This window comes from Lacerta agilis, chromosome 1 (genome assembly GCF_009819535.1).
Source record: "Lacerta agilis isolate rLacAgi1 chromosome 1, rLacAgi1.pri, whole genome shotgun sequence".
Taxonomy (NCBI): Eukaryota; Metazoa; Chordata; class Lepidosauria; order Squamata; family Lacertidae; genus Lacerta; species Lacerta agilis.
Window position 1 is genome coordinate 19,564,937 of NC_046312.1, and position 24,456 is coordinate 19,589,392.

The following is a 24,456-nucleotide window of genomic DNA, read 5'->3' on the forward strand; positions in this document are numbered from 1 at the left end:
TTCTAACATCTGGAAGAGTCCAAGTGCTGAGATAGTGCATAATGTCCAACTTTTGGAGACCCAAAACCAGGACACACGTCTTCCAGGAGATGCTCCTGGACAAGTCACGTGACCCGTGCCTTGCTCTCACCCTGAATAAAGTGCTTTTCTCGGGGCAAAATCACACCATGATCTCACATGAGCAACAGGATGTCCCCTTTTCCCCAGGGCACTTGGCAGGTATGATAGTGTTGGAGTAGGCCTAGGGAGATCCAGTTTCAAGTCTGCACTGAGCCACAGAACTCACAGCGCAACTTTAGTCAAACCTACCTTACAGGGTTCTTTGGAAGATAAAAGAGGGGTGAGGTGAAGAATTTGTGTATGCCACCCTGAGATACTTGGAGGGTGGGTGCAATAAAAAACGGAATAAAAGAAATGAAATGATTCTATTGGAAGCTATTTTATTTTTAAACATTCCAATCTTTTGCTTAATAAATTCTTCTAATGGTTTGATTCCCCCCCCCCACCTTAAGCTGATGCACATACACATCCTGACAACTTAAAGCTAAGTATACATTCCTGCAGCCACCATTGTATATACATTTTGTGCAAATTGAGAAAATAACATGGTGTGTGTAATTTCATCAGACCGGAGGGATCAGTCTAAGATTCGCATCTGAAGATTAAATGGTGCAATTACCGTGGCAGACCATCTTTCTGGAATCTCTTCAGTCAAAAGACCGAGCAAACCATAATTGAGGATTCTAGTGGGAATATAGATGTAACAAAATGTTCTCGACCACTGAGATTACATCATCTTTATTTCAAAAGATCCCGTGTTGTTCACTCCCAAAGCCAGAGAAACCACAGCTTGCTTTTTTATGTCATAGAGATCAGTGACATTGTACAGATGAACAAAAACACAAACAAAACACAATTAGGGCTTATAAGGATTAGTATGTATATACATGTGTGCTTACTTGCACACCCAGAAGGAGAAGAAAAAGGCTTAGTGGTTTGAACTTCAGTTTAGACTCTGGAGAGCCACTAGTTCAAGTTGGGAGTAGAGAGAATTCAGCCACTTTCCCTCTGAAGCTGTGTTTGGGGCCTTCCTATAATTACAGATACTTAAGAAGAGCTTTGCTGCAACAAATCGAAGTCCAGGGTCTCGATTCTCACAGTGGTCAAGCACAACCAAGTGCTTATGGGTCCTACCCTCTGGAGCAGCAGAGAATAAGCTTGCCCCATCTTCCACATCACAGCCCTTGAGATATTTGAAGATGGCTGTCATATCACCTCTCTTTTTCTCCAGACTAAACATGCCCAGCTCCTTCAAGCCTTCCTCATAAGGCTTGGCTTCCAGAACCTGGACCATCTTGGTCACCCTCCTCTGCATGTGGTCCAGCTTGTCAATATCCTTCCTGAAATGATCCCAGCTAACTAAGGATCACAAAGCCCATGCAATTACATCATGTAGATATATGACATTTCTGCATCTTGCATGTTATTTGTGTCATCATCCCTGAGTGTTATCAAGAGTGACTGCAAGAGAGAAATCAGATATACCTCGTAGCTAATGATTAAACAAGCACACTTTTGCATTCACACTAGTCTGTTGAGTTCTGGGTTCCTCCTCTGAACCATCCAAAGCAACTTCTTCCTTCCTGACATTATTGCAGAAGCAGCCATTGTGATGGAGCAAGAGTGGGAAAATACGCACTACAAAGGCAGAAGGACACTTGGTGAACTGTTCTAATTATGAAGAGGGAACACAACACGGGGCAGCCTTTTTGTTGTTGTTGCAGCCCCACGTTCCTTGCACTGTGTACACTGTGTAGTGCCACACTAATTCAAACTTGAATATACTGAAATTCACAAAGATGTGATGAGTATGGATTAGATTGTTGATGAGATCACGGGTCTTCTGGACCAAGAACGGTCCTTTCTATGCTGCCTACACAGTTGGTTGATACTGTTCGCTGCCTCTAATAGCAGTTGTTGGTTAGCTTAACATCTGCTCCATTTTAAAAAAAAAACTGGTGGAAAGTAATATTAAAGATAAAATTGCCAAGCGTACAGAAGAGCAGTCTTGCTGAAAAGGAATGAGCTTGGTTTCCGAAAAAACATAAGTGCTGGTGGTGTCCTGACCGGGACGTTGGCCTTTGTCATGTTGAGGCCGAACTCCCTGAAGGCTTGGGCAAAACGGATGATGAGTTTGCGTAGAGCTTCATTGGAGTGCACTTTCAAGGCTGCATCATCTGCAAACAGCCTCTCTCAGATAAGGACCCACCACACTTCTGTCTTGGCGCGAGATGTGCCAGGTTGAACAGATCTCCATTCCTCCTTGAACAGAAGAATTACACACCATCTTCAGTAGAGCTGTAAGCATAGGAGAGAGATAAGAATATGCTAAAGAGACTTGGAACGAGAACACACCCGTGTTTCGCACTACTCTTTATAGGGAAGGCATCCAAGGATGAACCGCCAGACAGGGCAGCGTGGGGCATGCCCTCATGGAAGGACATAATAATCTTGTGGAGCTTAGGTGGGCATCCTATCTTGCCGAGGGTTGTGAAGTGTAATAATGTCCACCAGCTTGGGTGGCTTTAAAAGGGGATTAAATTCACACAGGACAAGGCCACCACCAGCTACTCTCCCTAGTATTGGAGGTGGTAAAGTCTCATAGGGATGGGTGTGCCACTGTGGTCTAAACCACTGAACCTCTTGGGCTTGCCGATCAGAAGGTCAGCAGTTCGAATCCCCACAACAGGTTGAGCTCCTGTTGCTCTGTCTCAGCTCCAGCCAAACTAGCAGTTCGAAAGCACGCCAGTGCAAGTAGATAAATAGGTACCGCTGAGGCGGGAAGGTAAATGGCGTTTTTGTACACTCTGGTTTCTGTCAAGGTGTTCCGTTGTGCCAGAAGTGGTTAGTCATGTTGGCCCCATGACCTGAAAAGCTGTCTGTGGACAAATGCCATCTCCCTCGGCCTGAAAGCGAGATGAGCGCTGCAACCCCATAGTCGCCTTTGACTGGACTTAACCATCCAGGGGTCCTTTACCCTTTACCTTTTACTCTCAATACCAGTTGCTGGGAAACATGAGAGGGAGAAAGCTATTAGATTCAAGTCCTGCTTGTGGTCTCTCCTTGGGCATCTGGTTGGCAACTGCGAGAACAGGATGTGAGAAAAGCTGGATAATTGAGCAGGGCTCTTGAATTCAGGGTTCCGAATGCCGGTGGTTTGAAGCAGAAACAGCATCACTGAGAAACAAGTGGGAGGTTTGCAGAAGTACAAAAACTTTTTTTAAAAAAACAACAACCCAGACCTGTGTTCAAAACTACAAAAACTAGCCTGAGGATAGCTGAGTGTGCTCAGGAGCCATTGGCTGTCACTTTGGAACCGACCCAACCCCAAAAAACCGTGGAGTTGGGAACTGCAAAAAAAAGAAAGAAAGAAAGCATGGCTAGTCGGCTGGAACTCTTAATGATGCACTGCACCATTTTTTGCGGGTCTCATTTACAGATGTTAAATAGTACTAATTCCCACTTTTGTCTTGGAGTTCCTTGGCTTGTAGCCTTTCCTGACCCATTAAGAGCTGAAAATGGAAATCCCTCCCTTTAGAGGGATGGGTTATCCAAATACCCGTGATCCGTGTCCCTTCTCCCCCCTCTCCAGGTTGCCAGAGTTCTATTGAACTTCTCAAGGAATTGAGCATGAAGTGCATATCCTGCTTCTAGTCATAATAGTGGGACCTGAGGTGCTGTATCTGGTGCTGTGCCCTGTCGTCCGCCTCTAATCCACGCTGGCGCATAAGTGTTGCCACCATTAGATCACCCGGACCCTTTTGAATGCGGCCGGCGATCGCCTTTCTAATTTCTCCACACCTTTGAAGCTAATAGCTTTAAAACCATGCAAGTTGTAAAAACAATCATAGCAGGAATATTAAAAACAACAAGCAGAATGGGAACCTTCAAAGAATGCGAACTTTAGCACTCTGCTGGCGACGCGAGGGCCCCCGTAACTCAGTCATCTGAAGGCCAGCTCTGAGAAAACGCAGAAGTATCCTGCGAATTTGTTGATGCCAGCTCAGACAGACTGTTTATTTCGTGATTTCATGGAAGAATTTTAATTTAATGAGTGTTTTATACACGAATGCAAAGCATAGTTTCAGCCCTATAATTATTTGTGTCCAAAATATTTCTGCTTAAGCGGCAGCAGCTGACTGCAGAGATGTGATTTACATCTGAATTGTATCAGGGGACGCAGCTAAAAGTAATCAGCATATGCTTCTTAATTGAATAAAAAAATTAACAAGAATAGCATGGCCTTACAGGCTCCCCGCCACCCCCGCCTCCCCCAAGTGCCTTTCGATGAAACTTTACACTTATTTAGTACAGAGCCCTTAGGACCTAAAACTGTCAAAAGTTTTAAGCAGTTGCAAGGGTGTACCAATTTGCCGCCTGTGGTTACAATGCATGTAGCCAGGCGGATTGTACAAGCATCTAACTCATCGTAGCTGCAGGTCTGCCAGAAGATTTTAAAAATCTGACTGTCTAGTTCATTCACTCATCATTCAGGGTTTTTTTTTTTTTTTAATAGCCCAAATCACACTTGTTGTTGTTTCATATATACAATATGGTCCTGCCAGGAGTCTCATGTACATTGGAGGTCATATGGATGGTCAATTCAGAAGTGAAATTCTATGTCAAGAAGGAGGTAGATTCTGCCCTCACACAGATGATAAAAGCTCTGCTATCAAGGTAGGCAGAATCCAGGCTGGTGCAATGCACCAAAAGCACCAGACAGAACTAGACATACAGTATATGCAGCACCAATAACTAAATTATTATGATGTTTTATTTATCTTGCCCACGATAACCCAGTGTGACTTATAACAGTAGGAAAATCACAACACAAAACTCCCATGATTCTCGAGGCTAACAGGGGCTGCAAACATAATATTCCCCCAGAAGTAGTTAACATTTGCTTCTTCAACACCCTCCACCTCAAAGGCAGGACTCCTGGAAAATGGATAAATCCTCAGCAGGAGGCGGGATGAGGAAATGAGTAGTCCCTTGTGTGAGTCAGTAGTACAGTGGGTGGCCAGTAATCATGGGTCCTTCTTTACAATAGGTCCAGCAGCGTAGTAAGCCTCTTCGCCGCCCGGTGGGCAGCAGTGTGAGGCACCCCCCTGGGGCAGGGCCATCATGGGGGAGCCCCCCCCCCCCCACGTACGTCCATGACGCCACGATGCGTTGGATGCACTGCGCACGCCCGGAATTTCGGGCATGCGCAGTGGATCCGGCTGGCGTTGCTGCCGAGCCGGCAGCAAGCAGCAGGAATGGGCAGCCCCATAAACCCACTGCTGGCTTGCCAATGGGAGCAGCAGCACTGGCCTGATGCATTCCGGGCTGGTGCTGCTGCTCCCATGGTGGAGGAGCCAGCGAGCGAGCAGTGGCTCGTAGGGCTGCCCCATCCGGACGGGGTGGCGGGGAGGGGCCGGGGAGTGTCACCCCTCTCCTGGAACCCGGGATGGAGCGCCCCGTATTCCCCGTCCTTCCTACGCCACTGCAAAGGTCAATCCTCCATGAGTAAGATTGTTAGAGTACAGTCTTTCCTTTCTAAGGATCCTCTAGTTGAAGGGGCTATCTGATCCAAGTCCAGCTGAAAGATTATATTTAAAAAAACAATTAGAAGGGGAGGAGCAAGAACCTTGAGGTTTCCATCAATGGAGAGCACTTGGACATTAAACACACAGGTCACCTGGTCCCATTCTTTCCTTCTTTGATGAGCTGTGTTGCATTTCTATTTACATTATAGCAATTATTTCTAAGTTTTCATCTTGACTCATTAGCACATCCAAATTGCATGGAAATCTCTGTCCTCTTGTGTCCTGCTTTTGAGGCAATGTGTCAGTACTCTCCCTTTTGGACCTCAGGAATATTTCCTTCCACTTGTCTCTTGCCCCATAAATAAGGGATGGGAAGCATGTGAGATCCGAAGAGCACCGGTAAGCGTGTCTTACCTCGGCGCCATGTTGGCCGGAAGCCAAGATCTGCTTTCCAGCTCTCCCACTAACACAGTCTGATGATGATGATGATGTTTAGTTTATTCTAGATAATTTCTTCAGACTAAAACACTATAAAGTGATTGATATCAAAATTACAATAAAAGGCTCACCCACCCATCCCATAAAATCCAGCAGGCCAAGATTATACCCATGGGATTGGGCAACCTTTTCAAATAGAGAACCACATTTCCTTATAGGCTGTCTTCCAGGGGATCATGCCAATGGTGGGCAAAGCCAGAGTCAAACACAGATGCAGCAATGACTCTCACCTTTGTACAGTTGGGTGCATTCCAGCCACACAAAAGTCAGAGATAACTACACACACTTGTGCCCACCCCATCTTTCCATTTAGGCAATGGATCACAAGCTATGCAGAGATTAGATAATATTCAGTCTTCATTGAACCTTTGTTCTGCATTCATCCTGATTTGCTTACAGGGTGTTTATAGGCCTTCCCATTAACCATCTGTTCATACCATACTTTTCAATGTGTCTCCCCATCACTTTCCTATCCCTGAGAAGTCTGTTTTCTTTTTTTTAAAGTGGATTATATGCACTAGGGCAACAAGAGTGTTTTAATCCACTTTAATTGCACAAACCTTAATTTCCTGGTATGCACTTGAATCCCTCCCACAAAATTACTGAGAGTCTGGAGGCTCCCAGGGTCTTTGTTCTTTTATTTACTTCAGGAGTACTTGATGTAGGCTAAGACGGCGATATTTAGTCGTGTGACGCTTGAAATCTGTTCTCCAGTTTTTCAAAAGTTTTCTTCACCTGTGAAAGGAGGCTTCCATTTTCTCTTGCCTCTTTCACAGGGTGCTTTAGAATTTCTTTATACTTTTGGTGCGTGCAGGATGCAGTTTATTTATCGTTAAAAAGTGGCTGTGGCTGGGGTTTTCTTCCCGTGTAGCATTTCTCCAAAACTCTCCAGCCTACCAGCTGCTTGTTTGTCATCATCTCAGGAAGCTCTATGGGAGGAGTTACCTTGTGGTGTCTTCTCCCTGGTGTCTGGAAAGCTGGGGGTGAGGTCTGCTAAGCACTGAGACAAGAAGGGCACAGCCTCATCAAGATCAGTCTGCCTTCAGCCAGACTTACCTCCTTTCTTAAAACCATGCTAGAGCCAACACCTCCTCTGCTTTCTGTTCAGTGTTTGTCGGGGTTTGAGTGCTGGAGCTCCTCGTGCACAAACTTGAACTGATCATGCACGAGGTACCAGTTGCGGGGAAAGCGGCCAGCGTTCCGCGTGCTTTTGAGCACGGGCGCCGGCCAAGTCTCACAATCCGAAGGAAGCTGAGTAAGCCAATTGATGACTCCGAAGGTGCATGAGTTCTTAGTTGCCTTCTTAATGAAAAGTTGCCTCGTGAAATAGAATATACCCTGACTCTGAATAGATGGACCAACTTAAGGAAATTAAAATTTTTACTTTAAACCTTTTACTCCCCCCTTTTTCACCCCAAAGGAAGACAGACACCGGTTGTATCTTTAGTAGCTTCGGCAGAACCCGCATAGGCTCGTCCCCTAAGCTAAGTTCTCCTAAGCTTAAAGTCCCTGCGCGCCCAATCTTCCGCGAGGCTAGCTAAATAAGACTAAAACCGAAATATCTTCCGCAAGCCTAGCCCTAGGCTAAACCTAAAAGGAACCTAACTAAAACTAAACCGAATGATCTTCCGCGATCTAACTCTAACTAAAAGGAAAACCCATCCAACCCATCCAGCCCACTCCTAATCCCTTAAACTAAACTTGACTTCAACTAAAACCCAACTAAAGCAGAACGGAAAAGAACGTACTAACGTGCCTAAGCGGGGAGCCTCAGCCTTTTATTTAGGAACAAACGTGACATCATGATCAATGCCTCAACCAATAAAATCACTGTTGCTGCCCTCCAAAAAGGCGGGAAGCAAGTTTAACGCTCATTAATAACTTTGAACATGACCGGAACTATAAAATAAAGGCGGATTAATCTCATAACTGAACCACATTATTCATTCATACTTTCACTTTCGCTTTTGCGCGTAGTGATACCAAAAGTAAATCTCGAAAACCTCATTGAATAACTAAATAAATGTGGATCCATGGCGGATCCGTGAAACGTATTCCGACAAGTGTTGTCTTTGCAGAACTCAATAGAGAGGAGGATGGGAACAAAAGCAGAATTAGTTGGCTATACCAACCATTGGCTCTAGCTCCACCAACTGTTGGCCTCCCTGCCTTCCGTCCTCCCAGTGCTAATGAGCACCAGCCTCCACTGGTCTGGAGGAGAAGGCTTTCAATGACTTCCAGCCATGATGGCTATGCTCTGCCTCCATAGTCGCAGGCAGTAATACCAGTTGCTGGAAACTGCAGGAGGGGAGAGGGCTCTTGTGCTGGAGTCTTGCTTTTGGGCTTCCCAAGGGCATCTTGTTGGCCACTGTGAGAACAGGATCCTGGGCTAGATGAGCTGTTGACCTGATCTAGCAGCCTCTTCTTACTGTCTTATGTTAGGTGTCAGTATAGTCATTCATTTCATTTTGGGGGGGGGCAATCTTTAAGCTTTTTGCACTGATTTCTTTATAAGGGAAAAAAAAAAGATGTTGCTTCTAAACATTAATGATGAACAGCAGCCAGGCACACAGTAGGCAGCATCCCTGCATCCCACACTTGCAGTGATGGCCAGCTAAGGATGTCATGGTGTTTTCAGAAAGGTTGCACAGTGATGATTTGTAGAATGAAAAAAATGACACTCACAAGCATCTCTCCAAAAGTAAGTCATACACAATGAAAACCTTGAATCCCACCCGTGGGATTTTCTCCAAAATCTTATCTTCCCTGTCGCAATTTTCAAACATTAAATTCCTCATTAACTGATGGAGAATGGTTGGGGGGAAATACAGGAGATACTTTGGGCAACGGGGGAGCATTTAGTAAACCCTTGGCCCAAGTGCAGCTGCTACACTGATGAACTCAGAACTTGCCTGCATACTTTCCATAGGCATCTGGTTGTCCACTCTGAGAAAAAGATGCTGGAGTAGATGGACCTTTGTTATTACATTGACTTCATGGACTAAGAGGTGCAGAACACCTTAATTTCTTTTCTTGAAATATCTCCATGTGCTGAAACGTTCTGCAAACTTTAGAACTGCTTGTCACTCCCCTGTGTGCCATTGCTGGAGCCATAGTGTACAATTTTGATGAGCACTGCTGGTGTTTCTATGGGATGTTGGTGCCTCCATGAAACCAATATAAACTCTTTTATTTTGAGATTCCACTAAAATTTCCTACGGATTTATTTTCAAAAGGCAGAAAAAAGAACCCAAGAAAGCAGCAAAGATTGCTCTCTGTATAGTTTAGTTGCTTTTTAAACTCAATTACATTCTGACAATTCAGTATGAAACTTTGGAGCATGTCTTTGTTTAAGCTGTATACTTTCCTTAGGAACAGTTGGTTAAATGGGCATGGCTAGTGTCAGGCATAACTAGCTCTGACAAGGGCATTTAGTGGCTGTAATTCAAATCTAATTCAGAACATCTTAGCGCCGGACCTGTCAAGCGGTTGAAATGCACTGGAACTGCAAAAACCAAAGGGTTTGAACCCAGTCTTGTTCTGTGTGGCATCAAGTTGGTGTGTCAACAAGAGGAGAAACAATTACAGGGTCTTTCAAGCATACTAAACTCATTTACAGTACTCTTGGAAAAAAATATATGGGGTGAACACAGCTGTGAAAGGGAGGGGAGCTTCTTAGTTGCAAAAGCATCACAATTAAAAGAGCAATCCCACTAAGGACCTGATTATTGCCCAATTTAATTACCACATTAGGAACTCTGATTCAAAGATTCTTTCCATTATGGGCCCCCCCCTTTCCCTTTCTCTCTAGGTACTACCCAAGATTTAATTTGAGCCGAAGATCACCAAAGCCCAGCTCTGGAATCTGTTTCAGTCTCAGGGATCAGCCCTGTAAGATGTGATAAGTATGGAATGTGTGAGCATGTGCAGGATACACTTCTCCCCCTGAATAGGAGTAACCACAGCCATTTTGGGCCTTATTGGGGAAGGCAGCTGAATGTGAGTAGTTCCAATACAGGCACACTTGGGGCCTACTATTCTAGAGCACAGCCTTGGAGGGTGGCACTGAGAATTTTGTTGATAGCTTTCATCAGGGATGTCTGCCTCAAGACTGATATGGGCAATTGCATCCTATTAATCCTGGTAGACTTCTCCACAGTCTTTGACACAAGGCCTTTGCAACATGACAACGGGAGTGGTGGGTTTCTATAGAATAGCCTTCACCACAACCTGGTGCCCTCTTACTTTTGGACTACAACTCTCTTCAGCACCAGCCAAGACAGGCTCCTCATTGATGGAAGCTGTTGTCCAAACCACTAGGTTGGGGGAAAAGGCTACCGAACAAACAACATTCAAACAGATTCAAAACCCTCCAAGTGTCCCTATTTTCCAGGGACAGTCCCAGATTTACAGAAGCCGCCACATGTAACTTCATGCCCTCCAACATTTCCCCAATGAAAATAAGGAATAGCAGGACCTTCGGGGATCAAATCAAGACTTTCTTGAAATGGAAAGGGTCTTGTTAAATTATTTCCTGTTGCGGCACGTATAGTTGGTCGTGTGCAAGTTGCTTGTGTGCCACTGGGAGGATGCTTGTGAAAGCCGAGCATAGCCATCATGGCTTGTAGCTATTGCTAGACTTATCCTCCATGAATTTGTCCAATCCTCTTTGAAAGCCTGTTGTCTTTGTCCATGGAGTTTTCTTGGCAGGGATACTCGCCAGTTCCTCCTCCAGGTGGATCACATTTGGTCCAAACTCTCCACTATGACCTGTCCATCTTGACCTGTCCATAGCTTCCCTGAGTAATTCAAGCCCCTTCGCCATGACAAGGCAGTGATCCAGTACTTTGGCCACCTCATGAGAAGAGAAGAATCCCTAGAAAAGACCCTGATGTTGGGAAAGATGGAGGGCACAAGGAGAGGGGTACGACAGAGGATGAGATGGTTGGACAGTGTTCTCGAGGCTACTAACATGAGTTTGGCCAAACTGCGAGAGGCAGTGAAGGATAGGCGTGCCTGGCGTGCTCTGGTCCATGGGGTCACGAAGAGTCGGACATGACTGAACGACTGAACAATAACAACAACAACAACAACAACAACAACTTTGAAAGCCATACAATGTTGGATGCAGCCCAGTGTTTTGGCTTCATACAATCTGGACGTTCTCCTCAGGCAGCAGCGATCTCCTGCAGCTCTCCTATTAGTGATGAAGTACTGGTTGTGTCAGCCCTCCTTACTTAAGCGAAAGAACCTGGGGCACAAGTTGGCTACCTATATCTGAAAGGCATTTATTTGATAATCCCATGTGTTTGCCTTTAATCCTCTCTGCTCTGATTTGTTTCTATTTACATAATTAGCACTCTTCGGATTAGTTGGGGGGAAATGCTTACGGCTGGATTTATTTGTGTACATTTAAGATTGTTCCCTTTAAGAGGCTTCTTACTAAGAAATCCCTTCGGAAACGATGGCCCCAAAATAAAAGGAAGATAGCATTACAAGAGCCAATATGTAATTTAACTTCAAAATATATAAATACTTGATTTTTTTTAAAAAAAATTCACCAGTGATTTAAGGCAGCTGCACGCATTTAAAAAACATTACTCTAATGTATTCACAAAAGGCTAATGGAAGCTTTTAGCAAATAAATAAATGAAGCTCCCCCCCTTTTTTAAAATAATGATTTATCTACTTTTTAGGCACAACAATATAGGCCCTCTGCTCCAGGGACTCATAAAAGTGAATTTTACTTCCCAGATTACAAAGCTAGTCAATTATCTGGGAATGAGTCATTCATTCAAAAGCGCCTGTAACGTGATGTGTTAACCATCAGGAAATTTTACACCAATTGGAATTATAAACACCAGAGGGTCTTCTTTTTCATTCACTCCCGGCCAGCCAAGTCCATTTGCTAAACCTCCAGGTGATGCAATTCATGTAGGAGAAGCTCAGGCAATGCTGCTTTTTTTTAAAAGAGTTTTTAGATTTTTGGATATTTGTAAGGGGTTTTGTTTTGTTTTCCAGTAACATGCTCCACACCAGTGGATATCGTTCAGTGTATGTTTTAGCGAGCCTGTGGGGGTTTCCTAGAAATCTTATTGGAAATTCCTTGCAGAGAACAGCAGTAAAGTCATGACAGAGAAATTTCCTTAAAATATAGCTTGATGCAACCAGCATGTTCTCCAAATCCAGTCCAGTTGTCCCTAGATTTGCACATTTCAAGATTATATGTTTATACATATCAGGGCCAGTTTACCTGGACCACTGATGACACTCAACCACCATGACCAGGCCCCTTGGCACTGACACCAACATCTGTTTGCCCTGACCTCCAACAGCCTGTTCCCTCAGCTGCAGGCTTTTCTGTGTAGCTGCATCTGGCGAAGCTGTCCACCATGTTCATTACCCACAATGCCCCAGAGTTAGGCCTGTTGCAGCATTGCTGGGCTAGGCTTTTCAGGCACTGTGTGAATTTTGACATGGTGGGTAGTTTCCTAGACTCAGCTGTTGCCACCAAGTAAGGCCAGGGCAGGGCCCACTGATGTGGGTGGGTCATCGATGGCAATTTTGCTGGTTGTGCCATAGTCATTATATGTGTCGGATAAACCGCTGTGTTTTGGGGAAAAGTGCTCATCCTCGCTGAAGGAACTACCCAGCGACACCCCAAGGTGTTTTGCTGACCGAGGCAGAGCCAGAGAGGTGTGTCTCTCCACTACTACAGCATTTCTATATCGTTTTCAGACACCAACTCCTGCTTTCATCTATTTCCTTCCCATTCCTGGTGTCCCCTGAAGCCAGTTTGTTTGTTTGTTTATTGGCGTTCTTACCTCCTCTTTATTGTAAGGTCCATAGGTGAGTTACAAGGGCAAAATATACAACTATAAAAGCATGTCTCCTAATATATCTGAAATGACTGAGAAAATTTGGTCCATAATAACGATGATCAATCTAGCTTACTACAAAATAAAAAAATAAAATAAATAAAAATACATATGAACCAGGTTTATGGGGAACTGGGCATTTTTTTGTAATGTTTTGGAATAACAAGTTCAGTGATACAGTCCAAGCTTATGCTGCTTTCAACCTGCTGTAACAGTATTTATTTATGCTCTTTGCCTTTGGTTTATTTTGTTTATTAATTATATATCTAGTTACAAAACTAATAGAACAATTGCAACTATAAAGCAAGAAAAGTGTAAAGGGGTAAAAAACAAACAAAACAGGTGCATCCGCAACTCAAAATGATTCCCGCTTGTAAAACAAACAAACAAACAAAACAAAACAAGACGAACATTTAAAAATAATTCCATTTCTAAAGATAGTCAAAAACAGTTCCAGTACAGATGTAGACTGGGATAAAGATTTCCTCTTCTTCTTTAACAACCTGGGCCCAGTTTACTTACAAGATTCTCTTACCCCACATGTGCTCACTTGACTGCTTCAGTCTGTGGAATTGGCACTACTATGGGTGCCAAATAATACCTGTTCTGCGTTTGTAAGAACTCAATCATTTAGCGTAGCAGTACCTATTTTACATCAAGGGTCTTTTCCAGGGAGTCTTCTCATCATTACTCCCCTCCTACTTTCCATCCCAGGTCGCTCATCAGCGGCCGCAATGTTTTATTTGTTAGCGGACCAGAACATCCAGACAACAGAGAAGGTCGCCAGATTTATTGAGAGGGCAATGAGACTAAGGGCCACAATTTGAAAGACAACTCGAACGAGGCCACCTTTGAACGGCCTTTTAGCCTGGGGGTTTCATATGATTTATCAGTATTTTTATATATTTGTGTACCTGACTGGTCTTTCTCCAGTATTTTTATCTGTTTTATCTGTATTTTTTAGTCGCAATGGCCTGTTGGCTACGTGAATAAAGTTTGATTTGATCATGAGAAGAGAAGACTCCCTGGAAAAGACCCTGATGTTGGGAAAGATTGAGGGCACAAGGAGAAGGGGACGACAGAGGACGAGATGGTTGGACAGTGTTCTTGAAGCTACCAACATGAGTTTTACCAAACTGCGGGAGGCAGTGGAAGACAGGAGTGCCTGGCGTGCTCTGGTCCATGGGGTCATGAAGAGTTGGACACAACTAAACAACAACACCAGCAAACCTATTGATATCAGGCAGGCATCCTCACTGCACTCTTTTTGGTGTCTGCTAAAAACATTCTTGTTAATACAAGCCTACGCAGATGCTCAGAAGGTACAGGTAATCTTAATCTGTTTTAGTATTTTAACCTTTGTATATCTTAAAGTAAGGTTGTGAACTTTTGTTGATTTTATTGTTGTCTCTTTCTGTAAATCGCTTTGAGTTTTTAAAATAAAAAAATAGCAGGTAGTGTATTGATAAATTCATAACTGCAGAGTTCTTTCATGATGGTCACAGCCACACAACCCTTATAAGCTTTCACTGAGTACACAAGAATTTTATAATTACTCTATACAATAATAATAATAATTAGCGATGTATTGCAGAGTTCAGTGCAGATCTCCATTTGTTGCCTTTCAGCTTAAGTCTATTTTCTGTGCACATATATGGGCAGATGATGATTTGGAGTTCTCCAATATTAAAGTGACTTAAGTTGTGGTCGCCTTGAAGTTACATTGTGCGTAACACAAATTGCACACCATTCTCTTGAAACTGAAGCAACTTGTGTTTTCAGTGTTCCTAAATGGAGCAAACAGAAGAACTGCTCCTTGGTTCTTCCCGCACACTTTTCCAGAGTGATCCTCACCTCCTTCCTATCCAATTGGCTCCATTAAACACAAGGAGTAAGAAGACTTCGTCTCAGTAGCTAAAAAGCTTCCCTTTCATGCCGACTGGGTGGCTCTAAGATGCTGGAAACTGAGACCCTGCTTTAGAAATAGCAACGGGTCTTTGACCCCCCGTGACCCTGGACTACTACACCTCCGAGCACAGCTGATGGAACTAGAGAATGAAAGAAAAGGGGAAGAAAAAGATCTAGCATGTCATACTTAGCATAGAGCTATTGGAGTGAATGTTCTGAAGTTAGTCTTGTTCATTGATTTCAGTGGGTTCGAGTGTTAGTTGGAGTCAATCCCAAAGCTTCTTTTGGTGCTCTGCAATCCAGCTAAATATTAAAGTGGTAGGAATGAAGCTGATTTAATCTCCACTGACTTCAGAAGGATTAATTCCCCCACACCTACACCCCAATTCAAGTCCTTCTCCTTAAATTAGTTGTGCTTGCTTTCTCACAAACTGGTTTCCTATTTAACCTAATGATGAGTCTTCCAGCTCCTTTTGAGACAATTTAAACCCGAGCTTTAAGTGTAGTGTAATTAACCTGTCTAAAATCTCCCTAGAATTGCTCCTGATGTGCAATTTCTATTTTCTTGAGGTCAGTTTTTGATGTTCTTTGGATCACTTCCCCCCCCCTCGTGTGGTGTGTGTGTGTGGGGGGGTGGCTTTTCATCTTTCCTGCTGCGACAGCCTCTCCTCTTAAACGAGGGGTGGAGGAAGGGAATAAAGATATATGAGGTTTTAGAGATATGCACACTGACATTGCTTTGTGCTTCTGCTTGATGGTGGAATAGTATATTATGGCTCTTGCTGGAGGACATTTTCCTAAATCCCCAGTGTGGCAACTAAACCTGAAACCTGCCTGCAAGGACCTTATGTAATCTAATGGAATTGTTCTGACAAGCAACTCCATAAATCCTAGGTCACCTTTAATCTCAAGACGTTGGATTTCTTTAAAAGGGTGGTGCCCAGAGTTCTTTTCTCTGTGCAGTCTTACGAAATCCTTTAAAAAGAACTGCTTTTTCAAAACATAACTACTCATTCAAATCATGGAAAAGTCAAATGCACTTGGCTACTAATACATCTTGGGGGATTTTTCAATGTGTGACCGCCCCCCCTCCCCCAAATGCTTTTTAAAATATATATAAAAAGAAAGGATAGACTCTTCAGTCTTTGCTCTTTATAAGAGATTTTACTTGATACTGAAAACACTTGTGTATTTAACCGTTTGGATAGTACAGTGTAAAACAACAACAACTGTACTTAATACTGAAACTACTGATTGATTGAATGGATAGTGGGATCAAAACCATTACTGCAGTGTTAAGTTGATGTATAAAAGTTTGCAAGAATGAACGTTTCAATCAGTTAAGTCTTATTAAGCCAATGCTTAAAATGAGGTTTCCCCCATAGCTGCCTGAAACATTTAAATAAGGCTAGCTGGTATTGCATAGACCAGGGGTAGGCAACCTAAGGCCCGGGGGCCAGATGTGGCCCAATCGCCTTCTAAATCCGGCCCACGGACGGTCCGGGAATCAGCGTGTTTTTACATGAGTAGAATGTGTGCTTTTATTTAAAATGCATCTCTGGGTTATTTCTGGGGCATAGGAATTCATTTATTTTATTTTTTTCAAAATATAGTCCGGCCCACCACATGGTCTGAGGGACGGTAGACTGGCCCCCTGCTGAAAAATGTTGCTGACAGAACCTGTCATGCACAGAATTAAGCTCTTTGCATACCCCTCTAGGTTTCTGATGGACCTAAAATCTGAATTGTGTGGATGGCAGAAGCTACATATAGCCATCAGGAATTCTGCCATCCACACAATTCAGATTTTAGGTCCATCAGAAACCTAGAGGGGTATGAAAGTCTGCTGTGGTGCAGCAGAGAATTAAACTCTTTTGCATGCCCCTCGTTAAGTCCCCAGCGCAATAAGATCTGAACTATATGCAATGCATTCATACAACCACAATCAACATACATGGATATCAAGTGTCTACTGCAAACCCAATGTTTGTGTGAATGAGTCCTTAGTGCAGGCATGTTCTCACGCACCCAGTTCACAACAGAGCAGCACTATGCAAGCATGCTATGGTGACATCTGCACTCCCTACCACATTTCCACTACTGAGCATGTAAATTGTCATAGATGAGTGGTTACAATTTCACATGGAAAACTGCCTCATACCAGGCCAGACAATTTCCCCACCTGATCCAGAACTGTCTAGGTACTGTACTCCAGGGTCTTGGGTAGATATATTTTCCGTGACCTGCTGCTTTGTTTTGCTTTTTAAAACAAAAACAAAAACCCTGGCGATTACTGGGATTGTAACTATGACTTTTCACTTTCAATGTATGTCTATGGTCATCAGGCTCAACACCTGTTGGAACATATTTTCACATGTGGTGGCAATGTCCCTCCTATGCTGACTGTTTTGGGGACAAAGATCACCTTTCCAATATTGCCAGTCCCCAAATCTTTCTCCCTAGCTTTGCTATTTCTCCAACTGGACCAGTTGCCAATTTACATGGACCTTATATACTTTTTATTTGTTGTGACCACAACGATGCTGGAAGATGTCCTCTGACTTCACCTTGGACAACTAGTACAACTGGAGCCAGCCTATGGCTCTCTCCACAAAAGTGATTGAGTTGGTTATAGGCCCAGAGGATGTTCCGAGAAAGACTCAGTCACCATAACAAAGCTTCTTTTTTCTCATTTATTAATGACTGAGTTGATAGAAGGAAGTCCCCGGAGGCTAAAAGAAATTTCTGGAGAGGTTTTCTGCAATAGTTGTTTTGTTGGAGAATGGTCCTGCTCAGGCCCCCTATGCTTAACCTTCCAACTCAGCTTCTTTGCTGGAATCTGTACTTGAGACCTGTATTTTGTGTTGCTATTGTTTATCTTATAAAATGAATTTAAAATATTCATAACAAACCACCAAACACCTGTTGGGGGGGGCCTATATGTAGTATTTGGCCTGCCCATCTCTAAACGTGTTTCTCCCTGATTTTTTTTTCTTTTTCTGCTTAAAAGGGCGTTCATTTAAAACCAAATCTGAACTTGTCCAAGGGATTGGAAATGTGTATTATTTACAGTGCAAATCAAGGCAACTCCTCCTCCCCCTGCCTTTAACCTGATGCACACGCCAGGAATCTGACACAGGATTTGAACCACAACATTGGAAAATTAAGGAAACGCAAAGGCCTGTTCTCTTTGTCATCATACTTCCCTTCGCAAAAGATATGCTCTTTTGTTATTAAGCAGACCCAATCAAAACAAAAGGGATACTGTTTCTTTTATGAGTAATGCACTAACTCAAAAAAAAAAGGGAGAGGGGGAGGAAGAAAGTTCATGCAGGACGTATGAATTCAGACAGCATAAGATTTATTACAATGGCTGCAGAAATTATTCCTCCTTAACAGCACTTAAATTGTCTAATTATTCCCAGCTGTTTTCAATTTGTTTCAGGTTGTTAATTAGAGGGTTAGGGTCCTTCTGCACTGATCTGGCAGACCAAGTCAGCAGTGAGCAAAGAACTGCCTTCATGTCAAAGACACACAACAACCCTTTGGAAATCTGTGGAGGAGAATTTGATATTCCTACTTACCCATCTCCCTCCCACTGGACTGACAAAAAGAGGTTCTGCAACACACCATTTCCTAGTCATTTGGAAAATTAATTGCACCCATTGATGCTGAAGAAAAGAAGGAAAGTGATGTTTGTTCTTTTGTTTTGTAAAAGGAAGAATATAGGGGTAAACAGATTAAACTGGGACCAAGCTACTGATAATCTTAATTAATCCCTGGATGGAGAGAGTTAGGGAGTCTTTGTTACAGTTTAACATAACTACAGAAGGCTGAGCTGTTTTCTTCTTCTTCTTCTTCTTTACCCTTAAGACAATAGACAGACAGGTCCAAATACTGGGGGAGAATCTTGGGAGACTATTGAGACATCTGTTGCAGAGCAAATGGGTGAAGGAGAAATTGCTTTCGTTGATTATGTTTCTCTTTGATGTGGGAGCATGTTGTTTTCCCACAAGTATAATGAGGCATAAGGGTGTGGCATAAGGTTTTTTTTAAAAAAAATCTGCATTTGTTGTGTGCATCTGTCCAGGAGACTTATTCAGAGCCACTGCCAATTGAAATAAGTTAAATTGCTGTGATTGGTATAAAATTGAGTATGCCATTGAGAAGGGGACATAACTGAGGTTTATACATTTATGCACATTGTGGAGAAAGTGGTTAGGGATATGTGTTTAGTTCCTCCTCCCATAATCCTACATCTTGGGGTCATCTCATGCAGCTGAAGGCAGCTGAATGCTTCTGTAAACCTGTCACTACAGATCAGAGGAATGGAGAGTGTTCTTGTACTTGAATCCTGCTTGAAGGTTTCCCACAGCCATCTGATGGGCCACTGTAAGAACAGGATGCTGGTCTAGATGGGCCATTGGCCTGATCCAGAACACTCTTAAGCTAAAGGCTGGGAGATCTAGGAAAAACAACAGGAATGACTTCTTCACTCAGTGCATAATTAAACTGTGGGAAATGGATGTTGGACTAAATAGGCCATTTATCTGATCCAGCAGAAATCCTCCCCAGGCCACCCCCTCACTGGCCTTGCTCCTGACTCTTGCTTATGCTTTGGCCAGGCTGGAAAGTGTTATTGAACTTTGATAATGTTTCTTCCTTGCCTGCAGGGATGCCAACTTGAATAAAAGGGGGGGGCACAGGTAAGCCCCACCCTGCATGATCGGTCACAAGACGTGGTGCAGGCACACTATTGGAATGGCAATGCCTATCAACTGGGGGGGGGCAGCACCCTCAAATATTTTATTAAGGGGGCCAAAGAGATGTTGGGGTACAATGTGCAGAAACCACTGGATTTGTGTAGCTGGAATATAGGCTACTGAACAAAGGTTTGCCCCACCTACTTGTTGCCTCTGGCCCCACCAAACACTAACATGCAATCTTTGAAGGTTGCCCAATGGGGAATGTTGAAAGTTCCCTACCTCTGGCTTGTCAGCCTGTGGGCCTTGTTCATGGGGATTATGAACACAGGGGGGTTGCAGGTAGAGATGGCAGGCGCAATCCTGCTCCCCACCTGTGCATTATTACCTGTGCTTGCAGACTGTTTCAACAGATGCAGCCTAGGTCAAGTCCATGCAGACCTCTTGAATACAGTGAAACTGCATTACTGTTGCATATTGGCAGGGTGTGGATAAGGCAAGGTGTCACAGCATGCTCTGAAGACCTGTGGACAAACGAACTGTGGGAAAGCCACATATTGCCAGCATGCATAGTAATTTGTTGTTGTTGTAAGCCATTAAATCACTTAACTCTGAATAAAAAATAGTGCCCCAGTTTCAAAAATCTAGACCTAAGCTCTATTAATCTGGAACTGGTGTACATTTGGCTACAGGTCTGTTTTGATAGGGAAAATGGGCATCAGTGACTTTGAATTAGATGACTTCATGGTGCAGTGTTGGTTGACTCCAGTTTAGGGTGCTTATGATTACAGCTTGAAAACCATCCAGTAAATCCAAACCATTTTGGAGAGAGCCTTCAGTTAAAAAACCCCAAAAAAACCAAAACCTTAGACCAATATAATTTCATGGTTGCATGAATCATCCCACTGTTTTGCTAAGTCTTAACTTAGTTTACTTTGCAAAGGTTCACTATGACACCAATAGGAAAGAAATATCCATAAAGGAGGAACAGCTGGCAGTTTGGAGTAAAATCATGCTAATATTTTTCCCCCTTCAATAAAGACTGAGATAATTCTTGTGGAGGCAAAGTCAAAACTGCAGAAAGAATTTTTTAATACTTTTTAAGCAGCGTCTGAGAACTTTGTGATTCCATAAGGAGTAGCAAGTGATATTCAGTTTAAAGGAATGTTTTGCCAAAAGAGTAGGTTCTTAAGAGTTGGTTAACTGCACTACGTCTGATGAAAGAATTAACTTGCAGGTTAAAATAATGCATTTTAATTTATGGTATGTTTTGAGGATATGTAAAGAGAGTAATAGAATCAAGGAGACGCACATGATCAGCAGATTCAGATATTATAAGCCACAATATGTCATCATATACTACAAGGTGTCCGTGCAGCAGATACCTTGATACTATATGAGTTAATAAATGGGTTGAAGCAAGAAGCAACATGTGCTAAGCTGTAACAAGGCACAGGTCTTCCAGAGTCTGAAAGAATGGTAGCATTCAGATGCCACCACAATTGTGTGACCTCAGGTAAAGTAATGATGATGAAAAAGCATAGGCTGCTCCCTTAGAGGAGGTCCTCAACACTTCCCCCCAAGTCCTCCTAGCCCTCTTACCTTCCCCAGACTCAGGAGATGAGCCTTCAGTGACATCTCCTCTGCATCTTAGAAGCCAGAGTTTCCAGAATTTATTAAGGGTCCCATACAACCACACAGCTAGCTCCTCCAAGGAGGCAGGGGCAACTGCAGCACAGGCCTTGCAAGACTACATAATGCTTTAGATGCCTTCAGCTCTCTGCTGAGGCAACATTTCTCCATAGCTACAGTGTGGGAGAAAGCTTCAGCCAACAGGACCAACAAGGATCTGTCCATGGTACTGATTAATCTGACATCTGCTTAAAGCGGGGATCGGCAACCCGCGGCTCCAGAGCCGCATGCGGCCCTTTCAGACCGTTGCTGCGGCTCCCGACAGGGCCGGTGTGTCTACTTAGACTAGGGCGGCGAAATGAAGGGGGCGCAGCGCCGTGCCGCACTGCTAGCCCGCCTGCGCCCTCCGCGCCGTAACGCGTTACGCCGTGCTGCGCTGCTGGCCCGCCTGCGCCCGCCCACTTCTCCACCTGGCTGGGCGGCTGCTGCTGCTCATGCGTGATGTCGTGCCTCGTTTCGTGCTAGCGCAGGCGCAGCAGCAGACCGCAGCAGTTTCCCTCCTTGGCGCGGCTGCTGCTGGCTGCTGCGTGGAGCAGGAGGATTCGAAGAGTCGACGACGAGGCGACGACTCGAAGAGGTAAGAAGGCAGCTGCGGGCTGGGCCAGGGGCGGCGGGCGGCAGGCGAGGGCGAGGGGGAAGGTGAGCCGAGTCCGGCGGCGGCGGGGCGCGCGAGGGAGCATCTCCGAGGCCACGGCCAGGCTGGCGGGTGGGGAGGGAGGGGTGCAGCCAGGTCGCCCGGGGGTCGAGGGGATGGCAAACTTCCAAGGGCGGGAGGGGAAGGCTCAGAGAGATCGGGGTGAAGGGGTGGTGGTGGGTCCGGGGAAGGATGCGAGGGACCGAGAGCTCCTCTTTTCTTTTGGAGGGGGGAGGAATCCCGACGGCAAGCGGCGATGAAAGAGACCCCTGAAAAAACAGGGTGGAAGAAGGTGATCCTTCTACATTCCCCTTGTTCCTGTTTTGCTGGAGGAGTTGTGAGAGAGCAGTTACTTGCGACCACCCTAAAGGGAAGTCGAACCGGGACCCCAACCCTGACGCCCCTCTGCGGGTTCCAGACCCCTCGCGACGCGTCGGCCGGTGTCCCCTCCGGCAGGAATCTCTCGGGGCGCTCCGGGCTCTTCGCGTGCTGCGAGGCGCGTCCGTGGTGCGCATGGGGGAGGGGTGTTCCTTTTGGCTGCAGAAACGGAGAGGGGGAGTCCACGTCAGGGTTAAGGGACGCGGAGGACGCCTGGGTAGAGATTTCCCCCCCGCTCTCCCCCCTCCCTGCGAGGCTCCTGCGAATGGAGATGTGGGCGCGCTCGGGAGAGACTTAGTACGCAGGGCAAGGGGTGAGCTGTGCCAAGGGAGGTTTCTGGGCGAAGGAGAGCTTCAGAGAGGAGGGCAGAGGATGCTTGGGGTGGGGTGGGGGGTTGGAAGCATCCTTGGGGCAAGAACAAGATAAGCCCAGTCGAGCATTGGTGGGGGTGGTGCCGTGGTGAAGACAGAACGGGAAATGTGGCCTTTCGGAGGGACGTCTCCATCTTCTGCACTGCCGGGGAGCCGAGGTCCCTTCGCCCCTCCATATAGAATATTTGAGGAGGCTGCTCCCTCCCCGAGTTGATCGGCATTGCCATTCAAATGGTGTATGCACGCTGTGTCATGTGTTCAATTATGCAGATCTCCCCCCAAAATATTTTATTCAAGTTGGCACCCTTGTCTGGAGGGGTATACCTCGGCTTCTCCCTCCTGCCTAGGAATCTGACTGTGCTCCATGTCTACGGAGAGATGGATCCCTGAAAAAGGGGGTGGGTCCAAATGACAGCCATCTGCCAGGAATGCTTTGGTGGTGTTTCCTGCTTGGCAGGGGGTTGGACTGGATGACAGTCTCTTCCAACTCTAAGATTCTATGATTCTATGCTGCTGTGCCAGGGCTCTGGGAAGATGGGCAGCCTGAGTGGGGGTGCCTGCTGCTCGTGCTGGCCATGTACGTTGGAGGAGATCCCGGCTGCGCCGCCTCCACCACTGCAGCAGCATCAGGACCGAGAAGGGCCCGGAGGAGACTCCAAATCTGGACTTTTCTTGTTCTTCTTCTTCTTCTTCTTCGGGTTGCCATGGTGGTTGTGGGGGGTGACGACTCCGCCCATTATTTTGCCTCTCTCTCTCTCTCTCTCTCTCTCTCTCGTTACTTGAAGGAAATGAGGGTATCAGAAGCCACCTTTATGGCAATGGCTTTTTCACTTGTAGTATAGCAGGTTAGAAAGAAGCCTTTCTCAAACTTGGTGCCCTCCATACGTTTTGGACTACAACTCCCATTGGCCCTTGGCAGCATGACCAATGGTCAGAGATGATGGGATTTGTAGCACAAAACATTTAGAAGGCACCAGTGTGGCAGGTAGCTAGCTGTATTCCTGCCAGGAGGTAGAATTGTACTGGGGACTAGTGGAGAAGCTAGCTTGCCAAATTTGCCAAGTTTGGGTAGTCAGACACAACAGCTGGGGGGGGGTCATGCATCTGACTAAATATCTTTTTTAGGCTATTGCAGTTACAGGTAGGTAGCCGTGTTGGTCTGCCATAGTCAAAATAAAATAAAAACATTCCTTCGATGGGTTTGCGGCTCCCAGTTTTTTTTCCCCCTTCGGAAACGGGTCCAAGTGGCTCTTTTTGTCTTAAAGGTTGCAGACCCCTGGCTTAAAGAGAGCTGATCTGACTTTGCCTGACAAGACCAGTCTGGCAGAGACTCTGGCTGGCAGTTCCTACTTTCCCTGTGAGCCCCGAGCCCCAGCAGCACAGGAAACATGATGCACAATGGAAGTTAACTACCATTCACCCTTTCATGGTGTGATATCTTGGCTTGATAATTAACTCTAAGTTTCCCATAACCTATTCAGGAGAAATGTGCAGTGTGCTACAAACCATGAAGGAGGAAGGGGTGTGTTAGCCCAAGGATTGCACTAGGTCCTCCTTATTACAATAAACCATGATTTGTTGCGACATCTGAATGCAGCCAATGTTTACAAGGAAATGTCTCCATAAAGTGACATTTCCTCACTGTAATTAAGAAGAACTTTGGGACATCCTTACAGATGCCCGGCTACACATATACACACACATTGTGACAAGGAAATACAGCTATATAAAACCAACCAACGAGAAAGGTGTCAGTTTGCATTTCTTTTTTTTTTATGAATTTTTTTATTTTCCAGCAAATAAAAT

The 24,456-nt window shown here is 44.9% G+C and overlaps 1 long non-coding RNA gene across 1 annotated transcript in view; it reads left to right on the forward strand.

Annotated features, from left to right (window-relative positions):
* LOC117041519 overlaps positions 1-24,456 on the forward strand; it is a 51,527-nt gene that overhangs the window by 16,475 nt on the left and 10,596 nt on the right. The gene's annotated exons all lie outside the window — the stretch shown is intronic.